The sequence below is a fragment of the Balaenoptera borealis genome (assembly GCF_965194805.1).
Source record: "Balaenoptera borealis genome assembly, chromosome: 1".
In the NCBI taxonomy this organism is placed as follows: Eukaryota; Metazoa; Chordata; class Mammalia; order Artiodactyla; family Balaenopteridae; genus Balaenoptera; species Balaenoptera borealis.
The window spans coordinates 60,133,488-60,149,912 of record NC_138860.1 but is presented as its reverse complement, the minus strand read 5'-3'; the positions used below and the strand labels follow the sequence as shown (position 1 = coordinate 60,149,912).

Sequence of the window (16,425 nt, the reverse complement as noted above, 5' to 3'; positions counted from 1 at the left end):
ACTCTTTTTGACCTATGGTTTTCTCAGGGTATATGCCCAGTAGTGGGATTGCTGGGTCGTATGGTAGTTCTATTTGTAGTTTTTTAAGGAACCTCCATACTGTTCTCCATAGTGTCTGTATCAATTTACATTCCCACCAACAGTGCAAGAGTGTTCCCTTTCCTCCACACCCTCTCCAGCATTTATTGTTTCTAGATTTTTTGATGATGGCCATTCTGACCGGTGTGAGATGATATCACATTGTAGTTTTGATTTGCATTTCTCTAATGATTAGTGATGTTGAGCATTCTTTCATGTGTCTGTAGGCCATCTGTATATCTTCTTTGGAGAAATGTCTATTTAGGTCTTCTGCCCATTTTTGGATTGGGTCGCCTTTGCTTTTTTATTGTCATCCCCAGGATTCAGTAGAGTGCTGTCCCAACATAGATGCTCAATGAATATTTTCTGAATGAGTAAATGAAATGCAACCATCAGGGTGGTTAAAAAAACCCAAAACTCCGAAACAAAAAAAACAAAATAACAATAAAAAATCTTACATGTGACAACAAAGGTACTATGATTGAACACATTTCCTATTTGTTTTCTTGTATTTTATATCCCAGGTATAAAATCAGGCTTCCTCATGGATTCCTCTTTTCCTCAGAGCTGTAAAGCTCAATCAGCCTCCCTGCATTTCCACATATACTCCCAACCCCTGAAAGACTTCCGTATTTTTACAATGCCAGGAAGGAGTGACATAACAATATGTCTGGTGACCCATTTATAATGGGCCACACTTAAAACTACCCTGTGTTAAAGGGGACTGTTTTAAATGGACCACCCTGTATGTTACATTAGATTGTGCCTTTCTGCCAATGAACTCAGAAGTGTTTTATAAATAAAGAGATGATATTAGAGAAAGGAATTCTCTCTCTCTCTCTTTTTTTTCTTTTAATTCACATGGAAAATTTTATTGTACAAATCTGATCAGATGTGCAATGACAAAGAATTTAGCCCAGGAAGATGATTTTTCTGGTTCAGAATCTCCCTGTTATGATTTGTTGATGCTAAAATGTAGGCTTCAATTTTGGGGGGGAAACTAGAGAAGACTAGATTCCATAGAAACAAGTACTTTTCTATGGAAAAGATCCTCTAAACTTCACTTCCTTCTTCCTAAAGGGTTTCTGCTGGGTCCCTAAAAGGAACCTCAAGTTCAAGAGAGAAAAGGAAAAGCAGGCTAATTTACAGCTGTTCCAAGAATGCAGTTGCTGGATATATCCTGACAGGGGGTTCTGTTGTGCTTTGAAGAATAACATGAAAATTCAAGCTCAGAATGAGCTTCTGTAATATAAAAATTAAAACTCCACTCCAAACCTTCACCCGCATCTAAAGCCAAGTCCTTTTAGACGTGCGGTAGGGATCTGTTTACTTTGTATGGAAAATCATTTTCTTTTTATTAGCAACCTCCAGGGTTTCTTGATGATCTGAAAGGCTGTTACCTCTCAAAGGGCAGTCATGGGGCATTCTTGGCACAAACAGAGGCCAGAAAGACTGGAAATCTTATTTTGCAACATTTTGTGCCTGGCTTTTAAAGTCAAAGAAGACAAATGGTTCTGATACATTCAGCAATACCTTTAAATTTGAATTGCCTTATTGTCCTGAACTGACCTGGGGAGGTTAAAAACCAAACCCAAACAAAATAAACAAAAAATAAAAATGAAAACTGAAACCAACATATCATGAACAACTTTTTCCTTTCTCAGAGAGCAAATTTGAGCCAGGAGAAGGTAGCTGTTCTCTTCCTATTTTAATCAAGAAACCAAGCACAAGATTTCTTCATTGCTTACTTATTGGACTCATTATGGGGTGGGGGATGGTGAGGGATTCAGCAGTCTTTAGACACATTTTTAGTTCCATCTTTTCCTTGCTGTCACCATGTCCACTTTTGCTTTCCTGCTATTGTTCAATTGTTCACCTTTAACAAGCAGGCCATCCTGACTTCTTCTCATTTCATCAAATTCTACCAAGAGACGTCCTCTAACAGATATGCCTTAAATATTCCAGTTCACAATGATCTCCCCATCTCTCACCTATAGCCAAGATTTTCCAGGGACCCAAGTACTCTTCTGTTGGAATTAGGTATTTTTTCCATCTCTCTAGTGTTACAATTAAGTCAAATAAACTCTTCCCAGCAACCTTCTGACTTTTCTGAGCTGCCAAATCACCCCTGGATTCCCTACCCAGGAACCCAAACCCTTGAATTTCAGTGGCCTGTAGGCTCCTTTGTTCAACTGTAACCCCTCCAGTGGCCAGCTCCCTCTGCCTTTCAAATGCCTTCTAATCCACACATCATTTTTCTTTTCACTTTACCATCTATTCACTGACATCAAATCCACTCTTTGTTCATGTTTCCTAGCCTCCAGCCCTCCTAGTGCCAAAGTGGTCCACTTGTTGAGTGATCCTATCAGTCGACTCTGGCTCATTACAAAATGAGTATGCCCTAACCCCACACTTCCATATGGCCTCATGATATTATTGTAATTACATTCTCCGTCTACAGTAGGCAAAATGAAACACATGCTGTAAGAGTGGGTGTGTTTCAAGCTGGTTCCCAAGGCAGACTTTAATAGAAAATGAGTGAGGTCACCCTTAGGACCTTTTCTACCTATTGGCTCCTTCCTGGAATGGGATTTCCTGATAGTTAACATTTCTCGGTCAGATCACATAAAATACCTGCTTCTGGATCTCATGTTTAGGTCTTTAGACCACATAGGTGATGATTTTGAGTGGAGACTGTAATAAAACCTCAGCAGGGTATATGATAATCCCAAGTGTATTGTAAAGTTTGAGGGAAATTGAGGGTAAGGGCCGGGGAATAAGTGGAGATGGTTTTATGTAATAATTAAGCTATCATTTATTGAGGAATTACTTTGGGCCAGGCACTAGCTAGTTATTTTATACATGTTCTCTTAATTAAATGTGGCTAGAGACTTTTGATTAAAAGTTATCACTGAATTCTACCTTCTAGAGTTTATTTCCTAGGCTGCCCTTTTTCTGTATGTGATGTTTAGAACATGAATCGAAGAAGCTGAGAAATCTGTGTTCAAGTGTTTCCTCTTTTATGTGGGTGAGAATATTAATAATCTTAAAATAAGATCATCAATTTCTCATCTATAAAATATGGGAATGATAATACCTACTTAATGGGATTGATGTGACAAGTAAATTAGATATTATGATCAAGATGTGAATTACAGTGACTGTTCTATGATAGGTGTTTAATAAATGAGAGCAGTGGTTATAATATTTACCTAGATATATGCTTCTGGCAAGGGAGGAGGCACCCAGAGCCAACCTTGCTGGTACTAAGATTCTTTATTTGGGAGGTGACATCACCAAGATGATGACATAGATTGTTTCTAACTTTGCTTCCCCTCACAAGAAGAATGACTATTATCTATTCAAGGATAAGATACCACTATGGAAAGCAGTGTGGAGGATCCTTTAAAAAATAAAAATAGACCTCCTATATGATTCAGAAATTCCACTCCTGGAATTTATCCAATGGAAATGAAAACACTAACTTCTAAAGATATCTGCATCCCCATGTTAACATCAACATTACCTACAATAGCTAAGACATGGAAACAACCTAAGTGTCCATCAATGGATAAAAGGATAAAGGAATTGTATATGTAAACACAATGGATATTATTCAGCCAAAACAATGAGGAAACCCTACCATTTGGAACTTGAAGGCATGTTGCTAAGTAAAATAAGTCAGTCAGAAAAAGACAGATACTGTATGATCTCTCTTATATATGCAATCTAAAAAAAACCCAAACAAAGCAAAACAAAACCAAGCTCATAGAAAAAGAGATCAGACTTGTGGTTACCAGAGGAGGAGGGTTGAGGGAGGGAGAATTGGAGGAAGGTGATCAAAATGTTCAAATTTCCAGTTATAAGATAGACAAGCACTAGGGATGTAATTACATGTTCAGCTAACACTGCTGAATGATATATAGAAAAGTTGTTAAGAGGATAAATCTTGAGTCCTCATCCATAAGGAGAAATTTTTTTTCTTTTCTTTTCTTTTTATTGTATCTATATGAGAAGATGGATGTTAGCTGAACCTATTGTGGTAATCATTTCACGACAGATGTAAATCAAACCATCATGCTGTATGCCTTAAACTTGTACAGTGATGTATGTAAATTATTTCTTGGTAAAACTGGAAAAAAATTCTTTATTTAAGGTTTTGTGAATGAACAGTTATACCGTGATTCATAAAGGTTCTGAACACCTTAAAGTAATGGACCCATGGGTGTTCACAGAGTTAGTGAGGAAAATGGATGGGAAAGTCATAAACACCCCACAAACCTCAGTCCCTCAAATGGGGTCTTTAATAGTAAACCGAGGTTCACTTACAGAGCTCCCATAACAAATGAGCATATGGTGAGCATTTGAGAGAGAAATACATATCCATTGAGGAAGCTCTTAAGTTCTTGGGAATTTGGGAAGAGTAGGGAAAAAAATGTCTTAAAAATGAGAAATGAGAAAATTAGGGAAACTCTCTGTGGTTTATTCTTTGTTAAAAATCGCAAATAGTTTATGTCTGCATTTAGAGCTCTGAGCTAAGATGCATTCCTCCACACTATGACCTGGAGAAAACAGATCTTCATGCCCTTTAATCCATGACCACTGTAGATCAAGTTACCTCTCTGAAAGAACTTTTCTTTCTCTGGCCAACTAAATGAATTGAAATTGATGTACTTAATTGTTTTCTAAATTGCAATTTTTCTCCCCAGATGTTTTTTATCAATGTTGAGCCCAATGGGCTCTGTCAGTCACATGGGGAGATGAAGTCATGTGGTAATAAAAGGGAAGGAGTTGGGGGAGGAAGGGAAATGCCATACAGTATATTGTCTAATTGAAAAATGTGCCACATAAATGCTGAACTTGAAACCTCTCCCTCCCTGAGGGCTACTCGCAACAAACAATACACATATCTTCTGCACTGGAAAGATTAGACTTCTCCCCTTTCTTCATTATTAATGCAGGCCAGTGCAAGAGTTTCCTTCCTTTACTTTTCTTGGGTGAAGTCACTGTACTGGAATTGTGATGCAAGGCAACAAAATTCCAAAGTGGAAGGTTTTAAGCTTTTAAGCTTTACCCTGCAGAAGGTAGGGGCATCAGGATTAGAGGATGGGGGTTGAGGTGATGGTGATGAAGGACAGCATTAGACTAAGCTCTTACCTTGTAGAGGGGAGAATGAGAAATAGCAATAACATCCAAGAATGTGTCTGAGAAGTGGTTGCTAATGACAATACAACCTGACATGGAAGAGGATTCTTGTGGGAATATGGTACTTGGGAAAGTCAGAAAATCTCAGGCTCGAATGCATGCCAATAAAAGCTTGAAACAGAAGTGGTGTGGAGCGGGAAGGACAGACAAAAGGGGAAGGGTAGATGTGTTTCTCATAGCAGGAAGGAGAGGTTTGCAGATGTAGGATCCATGCCAGCATTTGAGAGAGAAAGGAAGACAAGGGGAGAGAGCTGATGCTCACAAACAAACCTAAAGAAGTGAAAGGAAGACCCCTCCCCCAATTCCCCATAGTGGAAAATAGATGGGAACTGACTGCAGTACAAAAGTGTGGGTCCAGAAGGTCCTTGAGAGATTTTTCTAGTCCTCTACCTATCGTCACTTGCCCTGTACTTTGCCCTGATTACATAAAATCAGTCCAGCTTTTTCGACTCTGTAGGAAATGACTTGTAACCAACGGGATGGTAACTAAAAGGTTTCTATTAGCCCTCACTGTCAAAAAGACCTTTCTCTCGTATCAGGAAAAAAGCCTCTTTCCTCTTGTCGCGTCATCACTGAAGAAGGAGGACACCTGGTCATTATAGAAGAAATCCAATGAATCACTCATTTAATTTTTTACTCATTTAATTTAGCTGTACCTCACGTTTGACAAAAACAAACTCCAGGGACTTCTTCAAGTTCTTTGATTGCACTGGAATCTTAATGAATCAACCACTTCTTTGAAATATGAGGACTATTGCCCAAGGTTTATAATCCTTTGTAATTTTCTTTGTAGTGATATTGGAGTAACTAGATTCAAGCTGCATGACAGTCAGCCATACATAATAGCAAAGCTTTAGGGGGAAAAAATCACAGTGTATTAAGATGTAGATGATAGGGGTTTTGTCTGGGCTCTAAAATTTACCTTAACCTCTCAGTTCTTCTTTGGAAAATCATCATCATCATCGTCATCATCATCGTCATCATCATCATCATCGTTGCCATCACTTTTCCTCTCATCTTCTTATCCTTCTTCGTCTTTTCCTCCTATTTTCCCTCTTCTCCTTCCTTTCTAACTTCTTCCTCCTTCTTTCCCTTTTTCTTGGCTCTTTTTCTTTTCCCTTTCTTCTTTTGCCCCTCCTCCTTCCTCCTTTCATTTTCTTCTTCTCTTGATGTTTTCCTTTTCCTCCTTCTTTCCCTTTTCTTCCTCCTCCTTCACTTTTTTTCTTCCCTATCCCCACTTCCCCCTTTTCTTTTCCTGTACAATTTTTAAAGTTTACATTCTGTAACAAGATTAGACAAGCATTTTACTGATGTCATCTCATTTCATCTAGGTATCAGCCCTAGATATTATTTTTAGATGAGGAAATTAAGTGTCAGAGAAAATAAGTAATTTACCCTTCACAGGGCTAGTAGATGTGACTCTGGGTCTCTCTGATTCCAGATCCATGCTTTTAGCAAAATCTTCCCTAGGAGGGAATGATAAGTATAGGGAACAGAAAAAATAAAAAATTATAATAATTAAAATTTGTAATTTGAGAGAATAAAACATTTTGTACTTATAAAAATTTGGAGTAAACTGAGATGAGATAATTACAACATTATATGATAAGTACATTTTAAGAGAAAAATCTATAAAGAAGAAATCATAGAGATGTGACAATACTTTGAAATACAAAAAGATCTTTAAAAGTACAAATAATTATTTATTAGCTCTCACAGTAGATTCTCAAGAATGAATGTGCTATTACAAAGGACTTGACATTCTTTGTGATCTGATCATAAATTATAATCAGCTATCAAGAATAGAAGACCAAATTACAGTTGCTTTACACTTAACTAAAAGAATTCTGGAGATAAACTGTTCCAGGGCAGTTGGAGTGGCTCAATTATGTTATCAAAGTCCCCTTTTTATCCCTCTCTTTTTACTCTACCATTGTCAGCATGTTGTCTTTTAGTCCATAGACTTGTACCTCATTATGTTAAGATGACTGCCACAGCTCCCAGCATCCCATTCTCACCTCGTTACATTTAGGGATAGAGGGAAAGTTTTGTTCCTTGAGAGTTTTTTGTCTCCTTTTTTTAAAGAAAGAAAATAGTTTCTAGAAGCTTCTCTCACCTGCCCCCCAGCAGACTTTCTCTTTTGTTTCATTAGCGAGAGCTGGGTCACATGCCAACCTCTGATCACTGGCAAAGAGAATGGAATGGCAAGTGGGGCTGGAGAAGGGGCTAAACTTCTTCAGAAGTATGGAGTCTGCTGGCTACCTAAATATATTTGGAGTGTAATTAGCAGGTAAGATGGGGAGATGGATGCTAGGTAGATAATGAACAGTGTCTGCTACACTACCCTATTCATTTCACATGGAAAAATGCCTTCCTTAATTTCCCTTGACTGAGAGCAGACCCAAATGGAACATTTTGCCTTACAGAAACAAAGATGTTGAGGAAACAAGAATTCCATGAAATATTATCGTTAGTTTGACTCTTCCTTTCAAACTTTCAGCTATTCTGTTAGTATTCCAATCTAAATACTAGGAGAGCTTTGAACAGGAAAGTGGAGGAAAATGATTCAAAATTAAAGAGCAAGACAAGCTTTATTTTTTTTGAGAGGATATGGACAAGTGAGGGATAGGTATGTAAGTAAGTAAACATGTGTCACTAAAGATGGATGAAGCTTTACATTTGCACATGAAGAAACAGAGCTAATGACAGTCATGACGAAGGGATGAAGTAGTCAGAGGCTCTGGAAAGTCCTGAAAGATTCACAAATAGCATCCTTAATTTTTTTTGTTGAACCCAACACAGTGAGCCAAGGGCCTCAAGGATAATCTAATATCCAAGATAGCTAACAACAATAATAATAATGCTAATACATAGAGCTATGTGTCAGGCATTTTTCTTAACACTTTACCTATGTTAAATCATTTAACAGTTGACACTGCACTGTGAAGTAGATCTATCATCATCCCATTTTTCAGATGAGGAAACTGTGGCACAGACAGGTTAAGAACTTTCCCAAGCTTACACAGCTAGTAAAAGGCAAGCTTGTGATTTGTTATTGTTGTTGGTTTCTTACATTCTTCCAATGTATTATTTAATGTGCATCTGTTTTATGTGCAATGATTGGCTCTTTCAAATAATCATATTATTTAAGCCTAATAACATCTCTTTCCTTAACAAGAGATTCAGGAAAATGTGGATATTTACACACTTTACTCTTAAACATAAGCACTCTTTGGAAATCATTATTGATTTCATCAAGGAGCTGTTTCAGCCACGATCGCATAATTCAAAGTAAACACCAATTGGGTTAAAAGACAATACAGGCAGGCTGAAATAAACCAAATGATTCTGAACAATTAATCTATGTATTTCACTTAGATAAGAGCAATAATTTGAATGGCAAAATGTTGTATATTATCCTATAATCCTTTATGACAGTGTAACAGTCTTTTCGACATTTAAGGGGATTACACTGAGATTGGGAAAACAACTGACTTGATCCAACAGAGGTTTATCTGCGGGCTTGCAGCTTGTTTCTTCTTTCTCTCTCCTTCCTTGAGATAACTTTTCAGTTTAGAGTTTACCGGGGACATCGTGATTGTATCTTCAGTTAACATGGGGCTGTGCAGCTCCTCGGGAGGAAGGCACGGTTCCTCGGTAGCACCTGTGCTTTTGATTGTCATGGCTTCTTTAACCCTTTTCCTTTGACCCATTCAATGGCTAATGAGCTTGGATCAATTTCAGAACCACAGCCAAATATTTTAAACCTGGCAGCCATAAGTTTTACCTTTTCATTCACTTGAATCTATAATTTCATTACATTACTACCAGCTGGAGCATTCACAAATCTAGTTCAAACTTTTTTAGATGTCTTGTCAAGGAGCTGTTCATTGTTAGAATTCTCTTAATGACCAACAACCTCCTTGGAATAGAGCTGGGCCCAGTCCAACAGCTCCTGTTCCTCCATGAGCAGTACGTCCAAGGCTACTGGTCCCTAGTGGTCCACCTAGGTGCTACCATCTTGTAAAGGCCAGAGATAGGATTTAAACCAGGTGTTCTAGCACCAGAGTTCATGTTCTTAACACTTATCCTATATTATCTCTCTAGAATCTGTGTTTTTCATTGCTATATTAGAGTACTGAAGTTGTGGCAGGGTTATAATTTCAAAAGCACAGCCAAATAGGAAAGACCAATCAAGACTGTGTTATAAGGTTGAGAAGAATAAGACATACATGGCGATGATGAATTGGAATATTTGGGGAAAGAAATGAGGAACAGTTATGTTTTGAATGGAAACATTGGAGGAGGGGAAATTCACAGAGAGATAATCAGATGTGTTTCAGGTGGGCTGCTAAGCAACTGAATTCTTAAGTTTCCCACCTGAGAGTAAAGTGGGTTGATGGGGGCTGCTGTCCTGGCAGTTCTTTTATTCTTTTTCTCTCACCATCTCTCTGGCCTCTCTGGTTCACATGACCATGACATCACTATGAAGCTGCTCTACCAGAGTACTTTGTCCTGACATGGAGAAAGGACTTTCTGATATGCCAGACACCTACAATGGGATGAAGAATGGGAAGAGAGGTCTTCATTTTGGAAGCATTTCTTGTCTAACCAGGGATGTAGCCTCTAGTGACAACCTCTACCTATCAGATGATGGATGGGGCAGTGGGCCAGCCACCTAAGGTCTTAAGGCAGTACCAGGATACCTTTGAGGCTTAGCTCACAATGTAGTAGTTTCTTCTGTTTGTCACGTGACAAGGCCAAAGGTACTTTCAGGACCTTGTTTTCATGGTCTGGTGGTGAATAGCATTTTGGGGACAGCAATTCAATCATCCCTAATTAATGAAGAAGCAAGTCAGAAAGTGCTTTCATATATGCAGCTGCCTGAAGGTCAAGTGCGACCATGGAAACCCATGACTGGCCTGCAGTGTGTACAAGGCTCCACCTGCATGCAGCCTGATAACTGTATTTTTACAGAATCAGAGACCTATAGCATTTAAGACATTTTAAGGTAATGTATCTCATTCAAATCTTTCTCTTCACAGATGAGAAAACTGAAGTCCAGAGAGATTAAATAATTTATCAATTTACCCCAGAGACAGCTACTACCGTTGACACATGTTGTCTGACTTAGGGTCCAATGCTCTTTCCCATACACACACCTCCTTGGATCAATGACATTCTCTGGAAATGCAAAGAATGATTATTACTTGGACAAGCTGTATAGAGAAGGGACTTCAGAAATTCGACTTAGGGCAGAGGGGACAGCAAACCAGTTTGACTCAGCACTTTGCTTGAAACTGAGGCTTATTGGAGGCCAAATTGCAGGAGCCTCCATCATTTTGACTGAAATCCTTTTTGGGGGAGTGATCTTCTCACCCACATGAAAGTAAGGAATTCTTCCATATGCCCTTAAGTACTACTATTAAGGGAACTCGAAGAGGTCATTTACCAAATAGCTCCTTTACCCTTCCCACCAAGAATTCATTGCTTTAATTTAGGGGAGTGGTTTTTTTGGAGAATTGGCTAGCCCAACATTAAGTTGCATTCTAAGCTTGAATCATTTGCTTTTCTTCTTACTTCTCCTTTCTCTTTACCATTCTTCAGGATTTTACTTTATATTTTAAATAGAATATTGTTCTGTAAAACTAATAACAGTTCTTGGTTTAAAATTTTTCTTAAATACAGAAAAATACATAGTGAGAAGAAAATCTCCATCTGAATTCTGACCCTCAGGCTTCTAGTTCTCTTTTCTAAAGACAAACCCTAAAACAAGCTTCTTCTGTTTTCCTATACAATGTCTATTTAATTATATGTTAATATATAACAGCCTCTTTTTAAAAACATGGTAGCATATTATTCTCATTGTATTGTACCCCTGCTTTTTTCACGAATGTTTCTTTAAAATTATTACCTATTATGTAGAGATTTACCTTTTTCACTTTAATTATACTTCAACTTTAAAAGATTGGGGCTTCCCTGGTGGCGCAGTGGTTGAGAATCTGCCTGCCAATGCAGGGGACACAGGTTCGAGCCCTGGTCTGGGAAGATCCCACATGCCGCGGAGCAACTAGACCCGTGGGCCACAATTACTGAGCCTGCGCGTCTGGAGCCTGTGCTCCGCAACAGGAGAGGCCGCGATAGTGAGAGGCCCGCGCACCGCGATAAAGAGTGGCCCCCACTCGCCGCAACTAGAGAAAGTCCTCGCACAGAAACGAAGACCCAACACAGCCAAAAATAATAAATAAAAATTTTTAAAAAATTGATAAAATATCCTCTGTTTCATTCTGTTACTGTTCCTGTCTTTCTAGTGCCTGTCAGGTGGCCAGAACCTAGGAGATGAGTTTAACAGAACAGATCGCATGAACTGGTCCAGGAAGGCCTGTTGCTTCTAAGCCCAAGAACCCAGGAGCCCCTCTCCATCATGTAAGCCTCTTGGGTGACTGCTCTATAATGTAATTATCTGTCACATTCTGATTCTCAGATGACCTTCCCTGTCTGGCTTGGAGGAGAGGGTTGGTGGGGTCCTGAGAAGCCGACTTGCCTTGCGTTTGCTGTCTTGGCTGTTCTGTCATTGAAGGAGTATTGCAATCCTACTCTGTGATTTCCCCGAGGAGACATTGGGTTTTGCTGGCAGGCAGAGCTTCAGGCTGCTCAGTGGAATGTCTTTGGTTCTGTAGCTTCAGAAGGAGCCAGGAGGCTGCGCTTGTAGGCCAAGGGAAACACTGCTTCAGACTCAAGACCACGACTTGGCGGAGACTCTGGGGCCTGCTGAATTTTGGAAAGGGCTCTCTCATACCCCTTACTTACCTGAACCACTCTTTCCCACTAAAAGTTAGAGGAGGAAGTAGTGACTCTGAAATCTGGTTTAGTCACTAGCACATAACAATTGCGAGGGTGAAACGGGTTCCTGTCTCACTCTGGTACTATAGGAAAGGCAAGTGCCTCCTTCCATAACTGGGAAGGAGGGAGAAGGAAGCTAGAGTCAAAATCAGACATCTCAAGTCTCAGCAGCAGTCGTGGTCTGTGCTTAGACAAATAAGCTCCAGGAGACCCAAATCCCCTGTTCATTGTGAAAACAGACAGTGCCAGAGTGAAACAAAATTAAATTGTTTCTCTTTCATGGCAGCTGAAGTGTAAAAACCATTCTATTCCGACCTTGTGGTCAGAATATCCTGACACCTCATAAATTATCGTAAGGGCTCAGGGCCTGGGAGACTGTGGAAGGCCAGCTACGCTGAGCCCTGCATTCTCCCTCTGGGCCTTTCTGATATGCAGGCACCAATGTCAGGATGTGGAGGAATGCAGTTTCCCCAAAGTCAGGTTTGCTGAGTTAGGACAAGTGTTTTCCCCTCCTTTTATGTTTTTAGAGTTTGTATGGCCACAGGGCCTACTTTCAGTGAATAATTTATTTAGAGGGGGGAGAAGCACAGTGACAGCTCCCAAGTCTGATGGAAACTCTGAGGTGGTTTTGTCTTAGTAGAAAAAAGAGAAAGAGGAAGGAGGGAGAGAAGAGAGTGAGAGAGACATGAAAGATGAAGAGATAAAGAGAGGATATGAATAAAGAAGAAAAAGGAAGGCGGAAAGAGGGAATGTGGGTGAAAGAAAGAAATGGTCTCTCTATTTAGATATGGCCTCCCCTCCCCTTCCCTGTCCCCCCTCCCCTCCCCCCCCCCCAGCTCCATCTGGTTGCAAGGAAACAAAGGGCAGCATGGAACTCTTGCCTCCTGGGTAGTTTCCTTTAGCGCCTACGTCCATCTGTGCCCTACACACAGTAGGTGCTCTGTAAATGTTTGCTGAGTGGAAAGATCCACAGATAGGTCCCCAGAGGGTGAAAACGGTTTATCTGGGGAAACTCCAAGTATGTAGAGCAAAGTCATTTGGAGCAAACAATATTCCTGTAGCCCAAATCACCATAAGGTTTAAAGAATCTGGGTATTTGTGGGTGGGTCTGGATGTATTGTGTGTGGGAACGTGGGTGGGTGGTCTGGAAGGGTGGGTAATAAGTGACAGGAGGGCCCTTGAAAGTAGAAAGGGCTCCATAACTACTGTAAAAATAAAACTGGGAACTGCATGCCCAGACCTCCAGCCATGCAGTGACCAAACCTGACCTTGGCAGAGATGAATAATATTGTGGAGATGGATTCAAGAATTATTAGTCAATGTTTTCAGTCCCTATGGGCTTTTTTTTTTTTTTTTTAAGAACTGCTGGGTGGGTTTTTGGCAAGGCAAATGGCTGCAACAGCCTGTAGGATTTCAGAGCCTTCTAAGCTCTTTCTAGACTGTGCTATATTGATTTTTTTTTTTTTTTTAATATCTGGTTCTTTTTCTTCTCTAATGGGATGTCTTTTCTGGTTCCCCCTCTGGACAAAGAATATGACTTCTCAGTTGCCTCTGCTTTTAATTCCTCCCTTTCTTGGAAATTATGTCCAAAGCATTCTTCACTGACAGGCAGACAGTTCTCTTTCTGATTCCTCTGGCCTGGAGAGGAAGAACAGAAGATCCCAGGGAGTTAATAGTTAAAAACCTGTTTATATCAGGCTTCAAAGTAGGTCACAGTATATTATTTTCTGCAGCTGTCTTCGTGCACAAATATTTACTCACTGGAATGTACACTGTGTGTGATGGTGAAGGGAGGAAAGGCCAAAGGAAGTATTTTTGGCCCTTTGGCTGGAGATAACCCACTGGGCAAATATCCCACAACTGTGAGTACCTGAGAAGTTTGAGTTGCTGATATACATATTCATACATATATCTGCTATCACACTATAGCAAACTCTCATATTTAATTTAGATGCTTTTATTAGAGAAATAGTAATTTGTGAGGGTTGCTAACAGATCCTTAAACTCTGCAGTTATTTTGGGTACCAGGTGGTAAGTCCTGGAAATAAAATTTCTTAGATGCTGGAGATTGCATGCTACAGGTTTAGACATCCAGGCGTATCATAAAACTAAATTTTTTTCTGTGAAAGTGCATTGATAACAACCTTGAATACTATATCCCTATTTCCTTTATGTATCTTTTTGGAGTTTACCTAATCATTCCCCAGCTAATCAGCCTAATTCTTGATTCCATATGACCATCTCACTCGTGTAATTGTTGTGCACATCTGTATGTATTTATGTTGATTTCACGTATTTTATTTCTCTCTCGTTAGGCCTTAATCTCCTTGAGGATAGGAATCAGTATAATCTTTATTCTGTTTCCCCTAGCGCCTGGGATTGTTTTGTGAATCCTATGTGGAGTCAGTAATGAAGTACACATTCCGCTCTCTGCGGAGCGTTCTGATGCTAGATGACTTGTTTTACTAACTTCTTCTTCCATCTCTTTACTAGTCAGTGCATATCAAGAAATACTGATATCAGCCATGGGATGACACAATTAGGAAAAAAAAATACAATTTTAAAATTATTTGATACACTTCAAAGTCAAGAGTAAATTACCTAAGCATTTTGCATGACTTTTTAGGCAGCAAGATGACATTTAAATTGCAGGTATAAGTTTCTGACTACAGGTGATTATCCAACCTTTAGTAAAATACAAGCTTTCTGTCCAGTTGCTAAATATTTTCACATATGTTTCTCTTGAGCTGCTCTCTTTTGGAGCTTTCTGTTGGGCCCTTCACCATTAACACCTCCTGAATTTTGAGTCAGGTCCCATAGTCAAGGGAACAGCACACGGACAATCAACTAAATAAATCTGCCCCGTTTCTGAACAAGGTTCTATGTTCTCTTGCACTGTTTTACCAAAACTACTGACTCTTAAAGTTCTAGTCTTCAGATAATGCAGCATCATCGCTCTAGCTTATTACTTCAATCTCTTCCCAAGATGTTTTACTGGATTGCAGACTGATTGATGCTTCAGCTCCTTTTCTCCCATTGTAATATTTGGCTGTGTTGGTCCTAGACACAGTTGTGAAATGCATTTCTACAACTTTCTTCCTTTTCCCTCTGCTGTGTGGTCATATACTGTACACTGGATACTCAACATGCCTCCCTTGACATACTGCCAGCTATCTCTCCATGCTCTTCTGTACTAATACCAACCCATCCCAAGTTTAGCTCTCTCAAGAACCTCCCCTTATTCAGCTGTCTTCATAGAAAAAAAACTACTGAATAAATTTAGAAATTAAATGCACAGTGATATAATACTTTGGAAATATGCACTCCTCATTTTACCTCTTAGGATATAAGATCTTTATCCTAGTGCTTCAAATGCATTCATCCATCCATTAGCCTGGGGCGAGATTATAATTTGTGGCATAAGGAATTCAATGAGAAAGATAGGAATCAGCCAGCTTCTAACATACGAAATAGATTTTGAACAAAACAGTAGGCTGGAGGGCCAACCTGGCATTAAGAAAGTTTTCTCCAAATCCCTTCATTGCTCCCTTTTAGGAACAACTTAGCCTGGAGGGCTTATGCTCTGAGACTACTCCTCCAGCATAGAAAAGATAGGTCTTCTGCTATGATGTTTAGGCGGCTCCATTGCAGAGAAGGGTAAAATGAATGAGCAATCTAGGAAAAGTCAGCTCCTCTTTTGACTCCAGAGATTGTGAGAAGGAGAATAAGGGGAGAGAGAGAAAAGCAGTAAAGCAGTCAGACATCTCTCTCCTCCTTTACTGTTAGGTAAATTGAAGGGAACTCCAAGAAACAAGTTGGGACTGGGGAGGAGGCCACCTTCGTGGCTGCTTTAAACCAAGCTGGGTCAGAGTCACACAGACCTGATGATGCAGCAAGCTCAGGCAGAGAAAGGCTCTGAAGTTGACCTTTTCCTGAGCCATGCTTGGTCCCATGTGCATTGACAAATTTCAAAAAGAGCTGAGAATCTGGCTAAGAAATGGAGGGGGTGAAATGGTTTATATAGCAAGAGTTGCAAAGCAGACCTCTTAAACCAGGGCCTAATGATAGTCACAGCCAGACCTCAAAGGGGTCTTTAATACCAATAAGAGTGGAGGTGAGGCTGAGTCAGCCAAGGATCACCTCTGAGCCCTGCCAAGCCCAAGCTAAGACTGACTAGATGGCAAGTTACACTGACCACAGACCTCAGCTGTTGAATGCCAGCAGGGCAGGGAGCACCCGTGTTGACATGGATGGTATCCCAGAGACAGAAGGAGGGGGCATTGCTCCTGAGGACCCCCT

At 39.9% G+C, this 16,425-nt stretch overlaps 1 protein-coding gene across 10 annotated transcripts in view; it reads left to right on the top strand.

The window, feature by feature from the left end:
• LOC309634446 (uncharacterized protein) overlaps nt 1-16,425 on the top strand; it is a 284,447-nt gene that overhangs the window by 88,220 nt on the left and 179,802 nt on the right. For 9 of the 10 annotated variants that reach the window (XR_014248105.1, XR_014248106.1, XR_014248107.1 and 6 more), the window contains exon 2: nt 11,595-11,709. The gene's annotated coding sequence lies outside the window, so the exon portion shown is untranslated. Of the gene's footprint in view, nt 1-11,594; nt 11,710-13,859; nt 15,657-16,425 lie in introns of those variants that run through there. The other variant, XR_014248113.1, reaches the window with a different exon arrangement.